Source organism: Hypanus sabinus, chromosome 18 (assembly GCF_030144855.1).
Source record: "Hypanus sabinus isolate sHypSab1 chromosome 18, sHypSab1.hap1, whole genome shotgun sequence".
Lineage (NCBI taxonomy): Eukaryota > Metazoa > Chordata > Chondrichthyes > Myliobatiformes > Dasyatidae > Hypanus > Hypanus sabinus.
This window is the reverse complement of record NC_082723.1, coordinates 13,327,456-13,340,082: the sequence shown is the minus strand read 5'-3', so window position 1 is coordinate 13,340,082 and position 12,627 is coordinate 13,327,456.

Here is a 12,627-nt window from a genome sequence, read left to right as displayed (position 1 = left end):
GGATAATCAATGTCAAATGAAAGAAAGGGTCCAAAACCTAAAGAGCTAATCAGATTTCATAAACTTAAATCTTAATTTAGATAGCAGAATGCTAAAAATTGCAGCCAGAAATAGTCAATGTGTGTACACACACACAGACACATTGAAAGCAGATGGACAGTTTAAACTTGGATTGCTATAGCTTTTGCAGGAAGAGAGAATCTAACACACACAGAAGGAAAATAACTGACCTGGAACATTTATAATTGTTTACTTGGATGTTTGAATTAACAGATTCTGCTCTAGTCTGGAGTCTCAAATGCAGGGAAATGCAGGTTCAAGTTCCAGTTTGAGATCAATGCTGTAAAATGTGGTTTGGTCTTAGTCTCATTGTTTTACAGTCCAACATCTTGACTAAAGAGGAGCTTATTTAAAATATATATATATGTGTTAGCTGTGTGTGGGCAGTAACAAATAACTCCTCATTATGTTTTAATTCAATAGGTAAGTGTCTGGGTACTGTGATGTTACATAGAATCAGTTACTTTAATGTATTTGTAATAGGCAGTTTGTTAAGTCAGAGCAACCCGCTCTATTTTGTGAACTATGTGTCCATCCCAAACTAAAGGGAGACGTGGGATGGACCAGTAACTTTTAGCTTATGCAAGGTGGCCCCTGGGGCAGTGCACATTGAGAATAGTGTCTGCATTCTTCAGAGACAAAAACCTGAGAAGGAAAGTACACAATGAGAATTCATGGAACACGGCCACACTGCTATCAATTTGAGAAGGAATCCATGCCCACCGAACACAGAAGACGACAAAATGCTAGGAGGCAGTGGAATATGTAAATAATTTGCGTGTATATATTCAAAATATTTTTGAAGTTTAATCATGTACATAACCTTCCAGTGAGGGCTATTTTGTAATAGATTAAACAACTCTCCAGTTTTTGTTCCTTGTACATATTGTGCTTTGCTTTCTCTTATGGATTGCTTAGGGTAATATTAAATTCCTTAAAAGTAAAGATGATGAGTGTGTGGCAGTGATTATTCTGTGCAGGAAGTACACTGAAGACAATAGCACTGCTAACTGTGGTCATGACCGTAGGGGATTTTGCTGAAGAGGCCAGCTTACACCAGCGCTTGTTAGACCCAGTCAGCTCACTGAGGTCTACATGCAGGCAAGACCTGATGATGACACAAATAAGGGCAATTTTATTAAGCAATTCATCCTATGGAGGGAGCTGTACAAAATGGCTGCCATAATAGAAGCGCTGAGCTCTAAGGCAAGGGGAAGGAGAACGGAGGTGGTGGTGGTGGTGGTGGATTTGAGGAAGAATGTTTTTCACATAGGCTAGTTGGAATGCATTGGTTGTGGAAGCAGGTACCGTCATGACCTGAAACACTGGCTTGGAAGCCCAAGTGCCAAGAGCTGGGAAAAATGGATCCGTTCAGGTAGATACATAATGGCTGGTATGGACAGTGGGCTGAAGACCTTGTGTCCATTGGGCCCATCTTTGGGGAAGGATTAAAAGATCAAGGAAAAATAAGGGTGAAGCATTATGTTGCGAATGAGGAAACAAAATGAAAGAGTAATGCCAGAGGAAAGAAAAATAGGACTTTCTTTCCCACAGTTCTTTTTACTTATTTTGCAGCTCAGTCAGACATGGGCCAATTGTTGGCATTGTGACTTTTTTTTATATAAATAAGAAAGTTGCAGTTTCAAACCTCCATCTAGAGTTTTGAACGTAACATCCAAGCAGTTTCTACATCACTAAACAAGTGCATTAACTGGTCAATAATATGATGGAGGGCTGCTGTGAGAAAATTAGCTACCGACATCCTACATACATACAAGCGTGTTCAAATTTCACAAATATCTCATAGGTTGCAAAGATTTTCTTTTTGAAATATCCTCAAGATGATCTCATTTAAAAGTACAAAATCATAGCGGCTCAACAGGATAAAGGTAGAAGGGTTTCCCGTGGCTGAGCAGCCAAGAACCAGGGGTTCAATTCCAAAACATGACATTCCCAAGAAGGAAGCAATGAAACTTTGGATCAATGATCTTGCTACCTAAAAGGATGGTGAGAGGGGTTCAGTAGCTCAATATATTCCAAATAATGACAGACTTAGTTAATCAATGGCTAAGCAGTTAGTGTATGAAAGACGCTGAGATAAAAGACGAGCTATAAACTGATCAATTAGCAGAGGAGTCAAGAGGAAGATGGTCCAGTCCTGCTTTACTTCTGCTCTTAAGCTATTAAAAGCACAGAGGAAGTCTGTCTTTCTTCGAAGTCAGCCAACAGTTTAATCTCCTCAGTCTATTGACCAGCACAACCATTTTGTTGGAGTGCAAACATCTCGATTCAGTTTCCAATGGTCATGATTGACACTACACTGAGAGGTCAAAGGAAGACTCGCATGTGACATAGGTGAAGGTGTCCCACTCACTGTAGGGCAACAGCATAAACATTGAAAAAGACAACACCATATGTATCTCAGGCAGAATTATAAAAACAGAGGCACTTTTACAAGCAGCAAGAAACAAAACTATTAGACCAAAAAAGTAAATGCTAGACTTGAAAAAGCAACTAAGCAAAATATTAGGTGCAGGTCTGAAATGAGGGCATTCACAGAAACAGAACATGCCATTCACCACACACTAATCCTGTCAGCAAAAGACAGCACTTCTCTGCAAAGCACAATTGATAAAAATAGCTGTTGTTGACACAGAGCTGGTGAGAAATCCGCAGTAAAGGAACATGATAATTAACTGCATGAGAAACAAAAGCATCCCCTCTCACAGACCTTTACCAAGCACACATCTGGTCACTTAATTGAGATGAATGATAAGAAAGTGATCTAGCTGTGCATTGAATAGTTGCTGTCCTCATTGCTCTGTGGAGAGCATTTTCACCTGTCTGAAGGTCGTGGATTCAAGGCAGACTTCACACTGTGGCTGACATGATAGTGCAATAATTCCATCATCTAGGTGGGGTGTTGAACTAAGGTCTTGGTTCCTCTCAAATGAAGATAAAGTCCCAACTCCACGGATTATGAGTAAAATGGAAGCAATCCCTGTTTTGGCCAAAATTTATCCATTAGCTGAAAGTACAACTGTTATTATCTCATTATCTGACGGAGACACAAGAGACGGGAGATGCTGAAGTCTGAAGCAACACAAAGTACTGGAGGAGTCAGAAGGCCAGGCAGTGTCTGTGGAATGAAATGGATAACCAACCAGAAATATCAACTTCCTTTCATTGGTGTTGCTTCACCCGCTGAGTTCCCCCAGCATTTTGAGTGTTAAAACACTACGATGGACATAAATCACAGACATCTGCAGATCGACAGCACTTCTCCCTATAGATGCTGCCTGGCCTGCTGTATTCCACCAGCATTTTGTGGTGTTGCTTGAATTTCCAGCATCTGCAGATTTCCTCGTGTTTGTATAACACCTTCAATCCTGCTTTCATCACACTTTTTTGATTTTGTCCCCATGTTATACTTAAACTCTTCCTACTGACAGCAATTTTGCCCTATCATCTGCCTATCTTTCTTCACAGTCTAATTAGACTCTACACCTAATTACACCCACTGCCCACTCCTCAGCTATATCAGCCTGTAACCACCATTGTTGTAATGTGCTGTTATGAGAGTTACTGTCATGTTCCTTTCAGCTTCTCCCCTGACTTTTCTCACTAACAAGGTATTTCGACCACCAAACCACTGCTCATAGGATGTTTTGTTTTTCACACCATTCTCTGTAAACTCTGAAATTGTGTGAAAATCCCACATCAACAACATCTCTGATACTCAAACCACCCCATCTGGCACCAATAATCATTCCACTCTGAGGTCACTTGGATCCCATTTCTTCCCCATTCTAAAGTTAGGTCTGAACAACAACTGAACCTCTTGACCATGCCTGCATGCTTTTATGTTGTTGCCATATGATTTGTTGATTAGATGTTTGCATTAATAAGCAGGTCTGCATGTATATCTAACAATAGACAATAGACGGTGTGGGAGTAGGCCATTTGGCCCTTCTAGCCAGCACCGCCATTCACTGTGATCATGGCTGATCATACACAATCAGTACCTCGTTCCTGCCCTCTCCCCATATCCCTTGACCCCACTATCTATAAGAGCTCTATCTAACTCTGTCTTGAATGCATCCAGAGACTTAGCCTCCACTGCCTTCTGGGACAAAGCATTCCACATATCCACCACTCTCTGGGTGAAAAAGTTTTTCCGCATCTCTGTTCTAAATGGCCTATCCTTTATTCTTAAACTGTGGCCTCTAGTTCTGGACTCGCCCATCAGCGGGAACATGCTTCCTGCCTCCAACGTGTCCAATCCCTTAATCTTATATGTTTCAATCAGATCCCCTCTCATCCTTCTAAAACAAAGTGGCCATTAGTTGTTGTATCCATCAGCAAGCCAGAGAATGATATTAGTTTGATACCCTGACGTGCACCTTTTAATACCATAGAATTCCACTTTCCATCAAGCTCTTTGACTTCATTGCAAAGAGGATTTTGCTCATTTGTGATATAGCCACTTTGCTTCTTGGTCTATGAAAGTTTTCTTTGAACATAGTTTGTAATTTGATCAGAGATTTTGCCCTGAAGCCTGAAGGTATTAGTTCCCAGCTGATCAGGGAGCAGGGGGTGGAGGCAGTTTGTAAATTACTGACGCCAGTATTGTCTGTTGGTGCAATCAAGACAGCTTTAGACTCAGTCCAGAGAATGAAGTAAACTGCTCAATAAGTATGACTGGTGGAAAAAGACTTATTTCCAAAACAAAAGCATTTCTCTTGATCTGCAGATGTCTGTGATTTATATCCATCGTAGTGCTTTAACACTCAAAATGCTTTAGACTCAGTCCAGAGAATGAAGTAAACTGCTCAATAAGTTTGACTGGTGGAAAAAGACTTATTTCCAAAACAAAAGCATTTCTCTTGTCAGGACTAACTGAAAGGAAAGATAGTAAGAGATTTGAAAGTAGGAGGGGGAGGGGAAAATGCGAAATGATAGAAGACCGGAGGGGTTGGGGTGAAGCTGAGAGCCAGAAAAGTGATTGGCAAAAGGGATACAGAGCTGGAGAAGGGAAAGGATCATGGGACAGGAGGCCTAGGGAGAAAGAAAGAGGGAGGGGAGCACCAGAGGTAGATGGAGAACAGGCAGAGTGATGGGCAGAAAGAGAAAAAAAAGGGGGGAATTAAATATATCAGGGATGGGGTAAGAAGGGGAGGAGGGGCATTAACGGAAGACATGCCATCAGGTTGGAGGAACAACACTTTATATACCAGCTGGGTAACCTCCATTTTGGGTTGAACTTACTGATTCTCTCTCACCCTGTGGGTATCTATCTGGTCTTTCTTATTGGCATTTCATGAACTGGGAGAAAGAAGAGCATGTCACTGTAAGGTTAGGTTGAGAGTACGTGGGCAGTGGGCGAATCAGCCCTCTTGTGCTTTTTGATTTCGTCACTTGAGATTCAGTTTCACACAACCCTGCCACTTTGATCTGGCCCATGCCTTCATTAACCAGGTCCAACGCTTGCCTTTGTATGATCTTGCCCCTCCTGTCACAGGACATCTGCCCATCACTCTGCCTGTTCTCCATCTCCCTCTGGTGCTTGAGTCTTTGTGCAGACTTCCCTGAAGGTTAACTTGCAAGTTGAGGCAAATGCAATATTAGCATTCATTTCCAGAAGACTACAACGTAAGAGCAAGAATGTGATGCCAAAGCATTATAAAGCTGAGGTCAGACCTCTCGGAGTATTGTGAGCAGTTTTGGGCCCCTTATCTAAGAGGAGACGTGCTGGCATTAGAGAGGGCCCAGAGGTTCATTTGAACGATTCCAGGATCAAAAGGGTGAGGAGTGTATGATGCCCCTGGGCCTGTACTGATTGGAGTTTAGAAGAATGAGAGGGGAGCTCATTGACAAATACTGAAAGGCCTCGATGGAGTGGCCGTGGAGAGGATGTTTCCTATAGTTGGTAAGCCTAGGAATGGAGGGTACAGCCTCAGAGTATGGGGATGTTGAGTATATTTAAGCAGAGATTGATAGGTTCTTGCTTAGCCAGGGTGTCATAGGTTACAGGGAAAAGGCAGGAGAATGAGATTGAGAGGGATAATACATCAGCCATGATCGAATGGTGGAGCAACTTGATGGGCCAAGTGGTCTTATTCTGCTCCCAGGTCTTAACAGTTTTATGGTGTGCAGAAGAGCATTTTTGAATGCACAACACATTGAACTTTGAAGTGGATGGGTTACAGCTGCAGAAGACCATGAACAAACACTCAGTGGCCACTTCATTCCGTACAGGAGATATCTACTAAAGTGGCCACTGTGTGTAGAAACAATCAGTTGAAACACATCTTTTAATAAAAATCATATATTTTAGGAATGCATTGCTCCATGGCTTTGAAGTGTTTGACTATAATTTATTTCCCTTATAAAATTAAATAATGTATCACATCTTTCATCACTTTAAAGTTTGTTTTACCATATTTAAGGTGTTGAGTTACACTAACAGCATTTATTATCTCTGAATTCTTTGGAACATGGACAATTGACGTCAGCAAGAGTACATAACAGGAGATGGTAATATTACGGGGGAATGATATTTTGCCCTCACCCCTACCTCTCCACATTCACACGTCAATTTTCCATTCAAGGACATTGTGTATTCAGATGATGAAATCCTGACCAATATTTCTTAAACCCATGCAACAATTGGGAGATCCTGTACACATTTTTTTTTTAAATAAGGGATAAAGCTGCTATACTCATTAGGAGTTTGAGGAGATTTGATACATTATCAAATTTCTGCTGATGTACTGTGGAGAGGATTCTAAATTGGTTGCATTGCAACGTGGTACAGAGGCTCCAATGCACAGGAACACGTAAAACAGAGGGTCGTTTACTTAGTCACCTCCATCATTGGCACTAACCTCCCCACCAGAGGACATCTTCAAAAGGCAGCATCCATCGTTAAGGACCCTAGGATATGTTCTCTTCAGGTGGTGGTACAGGAGCCTGACACTCAACTTTTTAGTAACAGCTTCTACCCCTCCATCATCAGATTTCTGAACATTCTACATGAATTTTGCCTAGCCCCAGTTCCTCCAGCATTGTGTTGCTCACAATTTTGCTCTTCTTTGACACTTTTTTACATTTCTTGTATTTTTATGTATTGCAATGCTGCTACAAAGCAATGAACTTCAAGACATATCTGTGATAATTAACCTGATTCTGAAAGCCTGCCCTCCACAGTGCAGTCACCTATTGGAAAGCAGGTTTAACAGTTCCTACTCCATTAACTGATATAAACTAATTAACGGGTTAAGAATTCAGCATGGGCAGAACTTCATTTCCATAGCTTCATTCCAAACTATGGTCTGATTTACTCTCTGAATATCACTGACACCATTTCAGTTCTATTACTCTGGGAATTTTACTTGCAGATTACATATATCTCAAACACTGCAGTGCGGTTTCACATGGCTGATAAAGCACTTTTAACTTCAAAGCAGAGGGGAAGATCCAAATAGATATCCCTCAAATGTGCCATAAGTACAGACCTGGCAGACTGACTTAGTGAAGTTATAATTTTGCGGCTTTATTTAAATAACGATCTTGCTCTGATCAAATCCAACCATCTGATATACAATCTTTAATCTTAAAGCAATTGAAAAGGAGATTAAACTACCGTGAAAGGTGATACTGAATGTAAAAGTAGGCTTGGAACTCAACTAATTTTAATGTTAAATCTGCCATGCCATTGTTCCTTCGTGCTGTGACCTGGACACTTGCCAGTCTGTATCACTGAAACAACCCATCACATACAGCTCTCACTTGATTTGCATTATACATGACATTTGCATAGCTATCAGGTGCAGAGATATTTATAAACCACATAATAGCAACATGCTGCAGGTGACAGACATCTGATATAAGCAGATGGTGAAAATATCCAGCGAGTCAGGCAGCATCAGCGAAGAAAGGAACTAATGAATTTTATAGGTCAATAACCTTTCAGCAGAACTATAAATTACACAAGACCCATTTTAGACGAGGAAGGGGCTGAGGAAAGAACAAACAGAAACACCTGCAATGAGACAAAAGATGAAGGAGACTGATGCCGAACAGGATGGTAGTCCAACATGAAAGGCAATGATAACAGGTAAAGAACCAGAAGTACACAAAATCACGAGGAGCATAGCTAAGGTGGATAATCATTCTTCTCCCAAGGATAGGACAGACTAAAGAGGGGACAGATTTAAGGCTGGGGAAAGATTTATAAGGGGTCTGTGTAGTAGGTATATGAGATGGGTACAATTACAATGTTTAAGAGACATTTAGACAGGTATGTGGATGGAAAATGCTCAGAGGGATATTGGCCTATCACTGGTGAACAGGAGTAGCCCAGGTAGACAACCTGGCATGGATAAATTAAGCTGAAGGAGGTGTCCATGCAATATAACTCTAACTTTAAGGTCTGTTAAAAGAACAGCAGAATCATAATGAGACTGTTTTCAGCGTTTGAAGATCAATTAGAGCTCTCACCCAATTGCTCTTCAGTTATGTGCATTTTTTGTTCAGGCTTGGCTCTGAACTTCTTTGGTGCCTCCTGATTCACAATAACTCCTGTAATTACATACAAAAACATGTACTAATCTCAGTGTCCCTTAAGAACTGTTTGTATTTTTTTTTAAAAACCTTTAATCTTTGTAAATATAATCTGGCACTTTCACATCTTACTGAGTTGCCACTTTCACGTTCCATTTAACCAATATGTGAGAGTACCTCTTTCCATGTGCTAGGCCATACACTGGAGATGGGGCATGGTGTGTAACATGCAGCAAGTAGTAAATTTATTTGAATAGCAGTCCATTTAAAGAGCAGTCACTGAACAGTATAATTAAGTCTGATTGACAGGTATGCCCACTCATCTTCTGACCAAATACAGCTTTTCATTTTTAAAAAAAAGTGGTGGATTCTGGCAATCGAGAATGAAATGCTGGGAAGGTGCCACACCTATTGAGAGAAACAGTTCACATCTTGATCATGGTGTGGTCTATAGATTGGGTGTTCAACAGACTAGTCAGCATACTATTCATAAAGTTTAAAAAGTACTCTAAATGTAGAGACTACAAATCAGAAGTCATAAATAGAAGTTCTAAAAATGATAAGCTCTTGACACTATCAGAAACAGAAGAGGAACTTAAGCAGAGTATTTTCTTTCATAATCTGTGTCCCTGCAATGTTATCTGTTTGAATATCTAAATGTGGCTTGGGGGTTAATTTTCCTCTGGTTATATTGCAATGATACATTTTGGGATATTTTACCACACCAAAATCAAAATTATAACAAATTGCTGTGTGAAGAATTGTAGAAAAACATTGTGGCCAATATGCATAAACACAAATAAATCACAGAATAAATATGTTCAAAGATTAGTAGTGTTTTCTTCTTCAACTTCCCTGGATCTACTTGAGTGGAAGTAGGGATTTAGCTTGAAGTCTTTTTCTATTTCCAACAGTTCAGTACTTAATATTGCAGTGGAACATTATTCTGAATTCTACCCATGTCTTTGGCATGCACTTATTGATTCAGAGATGGTGTTACCACTGATCCAAGGTCAACATTTAGTCCGTTCTAAAATTGTAGGCACTTTGTGGAAGGAAATAAAGCACCTCCAATTTTAAAAAGATTTGCAAAAACACAATGAAACTGCAAAGACTTCTTCCCCTTTGAAATCCATGCACCAATTTATAATAATCTCATGCTGAATCTGTAAAGATTAGATAAAAACAAACAGCCCAACAGTATGACAGTGACAAAAACAGTTTTCAAGTGTGTTACTTTTATTGAACACGTTAAATCTTGGCCAAATCTAGAAACAGTCCCAGAATTTAACAGTCATCTTGCTGGAGTAACAGTCGCAACAGTGCCATTTTCAGTAAGGCAGCTCTACCTAGACAATCTTTACTAGAACTCAAAGGTGCAAATGTGTTGAAATGGCTCAGACATTTTACAGTGTAATTTAAAAATAACTATTTTTCACAAACCCGCAGGTCAGGCAAATTGCATTTGTGCACAATGAATACCTTTCCCATCTTTAACCAGAGAAGTGTACAGAAACAAAACATTTCTTCCACTGTGACAAGCTTGTTAAAACAAGCTTGAAGCTTTTATTGTTTGCTTTGGTGCAAAGGGGTTTCTCTAATTATCTTGCTATTAAAGCTGCATTTTGTATTTGGATAGATCTGCTTCACAACTTCGAGGCAGGGTGAGCAAAATGAAAATAGATTTGCACAAATGCTTTCGGAAGTTTTTCAGGAATTGGGAAATGTTCCATAAAAATTGAACCCTCTTCCAAACAGTAGCACAAAATAGAAATAAAATTTCAGAATATTAAACAATGGTTTGTTTTAAAGCCTTTTCTACAAAACAGTACTTCTCATAGTCCTTTAGTATTGCACTGGAGTGTCAAAATGTTACAACAGACTATAGTTTTGTTGCCGCTCAGTTTTTTAAGTATTTTGTTTGACTGCTTTCTTGTGGCATTGCTCAGTCAGATATTGCACTATGGGCAGCAAAGAGGTTTTGGACCAGTCTGTTGAAACATACCTATAGAAGACATGTTCTGAGACCATGAGGAGTTATGATTGATTCCCAAATAGAAAAGTTAATCATATTTTTGCCGATATGATGAACATTTTCATACCAACACATTTTTATACAGGTGTATTATTACGGTCATTTAAATAAAAGAAAAAAGCAAGTTTTCAAATCAAACTTACTTTGATTAGAGGGATTGACTGCAGCATAAGGACAAAGTATTACTCAATTCACAAGGGGCAGTTATTAAACAAATGAACTGGTTTGGTTGGAGGTGTGGTGACAGGCGGCGCCCGAGTATAAACACCAGCTTAGTATTAAATAAAAACAGCTCGCAGCCTACTTCTCTACCCCATGCACCTTAAAGATTTTGGAAATTATTACTTTCCTGAATTGTTCCTTAAAATTGTTCATATTAATGATATGGCAGTTTTTCCAACTATTCTTTGCGGAACATGGAATAAGATGCATGTTTGCTAATGGACTGCATTCAATTACTCACTCAGCTATGACAGTAGGCTTGCCTTGTGTCCACATGACAGGGAGGAACAACTAGGTTAATGATGAGTGAGGATTCCTGCTGAACTCACTTCAGCAGAGAAATGATACCAGGTGGTAACAAGGATGCACCTGGAGCTTTTGATATTCAGCTCCGCACATGGATATTGGCCGTGTGAGAAGAGGCTAGCTGCCCAGAGAGGGTCAAAAGGGAGAAAAACTGTCAAATAATTCAACAGCAAACTAATCTAAGTGATTAGATTTCACAGCATATCTTCTCCTAACCATTCTAAGTCCTTCTTATTCAGCAGATCTGGAGATTTCTTAAGTTTGTCATCTTAGAAGTTTCCCTGCTCCAATGCATTTGAAAGCCACATTGAACAGATTTATGGTCACAATTTCAAGCTTTCACATCCTGACCATTCAATTAACAATTCTGACAAAATCCTTGGGACACCAATTATTTCTTTAAATCTATAGTACATTTGAAACTTTCAAATCAGTAATATTTCAGAGTTTCAAAGTCAAAAGCATCTGTACCTTGTACCTTTGAAATAGTAAAATAGAAGAATCACTAAAAAGTTTGTGTTTCACACATTAGTGATGTGAATGAAAACTAACTGCAGTCTGATGCCTGCTAACATCCAGTACAGAATTCCAGCAGTTAAGGAATTGGACCAATTTAAGGTCCAATTAGAGCAGTCAAAAATATGAAAGGTAATTTCAAAATATTAAAAAAATCTTTGTGAGTAGTGTTTCTTGATGCCAAATGAAATGGTATCATGCATACATATTCTCAAAAGGCTAGAAGTTCCCAACTGCTTGTAGGAATATAATGGTTCCCTAATGGAAGTTACTGACAAATGATGGAAACAGACCTAGGCTTGATAATTGATATAGGCAAAATTGCTATCCTACTAAAGTTAAAGATTCCTGGAAGACAAAGTCCTTAGATACAGTATATATGTGGGTTATCATCTAACACATGCATTTAATAATTTCATAAATGTCATCTACGATTTTTACTTTTTAAAAAAAATTGTAGAGCAAAAAGAGAAGCCTAAAACTGTGCACAACATTGCACCTTCCTGACAAACCAGCATGTGAAATATGATAAACTTTAGATTAAAGATATTAGTTGGTTCACATGCTTCACAAGTGCATGCAGAAAAAGCACCCTTTTTCACAGCATGTGAAAATACTTCTCTTCTGAATCAGACTTGTGAAATTTGAGTGGCGAATTCAGAAAACTAAGAGGGACAAGTTTTAGATCCTGTAAATGTCAGAATCAAAGAAGTCTTTCAACAGAATACTGACAGCAGCATTAGTCTAGTGGTAGGACAGTTAGAAAATGCTAGTTCAGGTGATTCACAATAAACTTTCTCCTAATTTTTGTTATCTTTTGAAGTCCACAGAATGCTCTTTGCTTCTTCATTCTTCATCTGCCACGTCACTCCTGCCTCCATTCCTTCCAAAATTTTATCCTTAGTATTTTATGCCAGAAATTT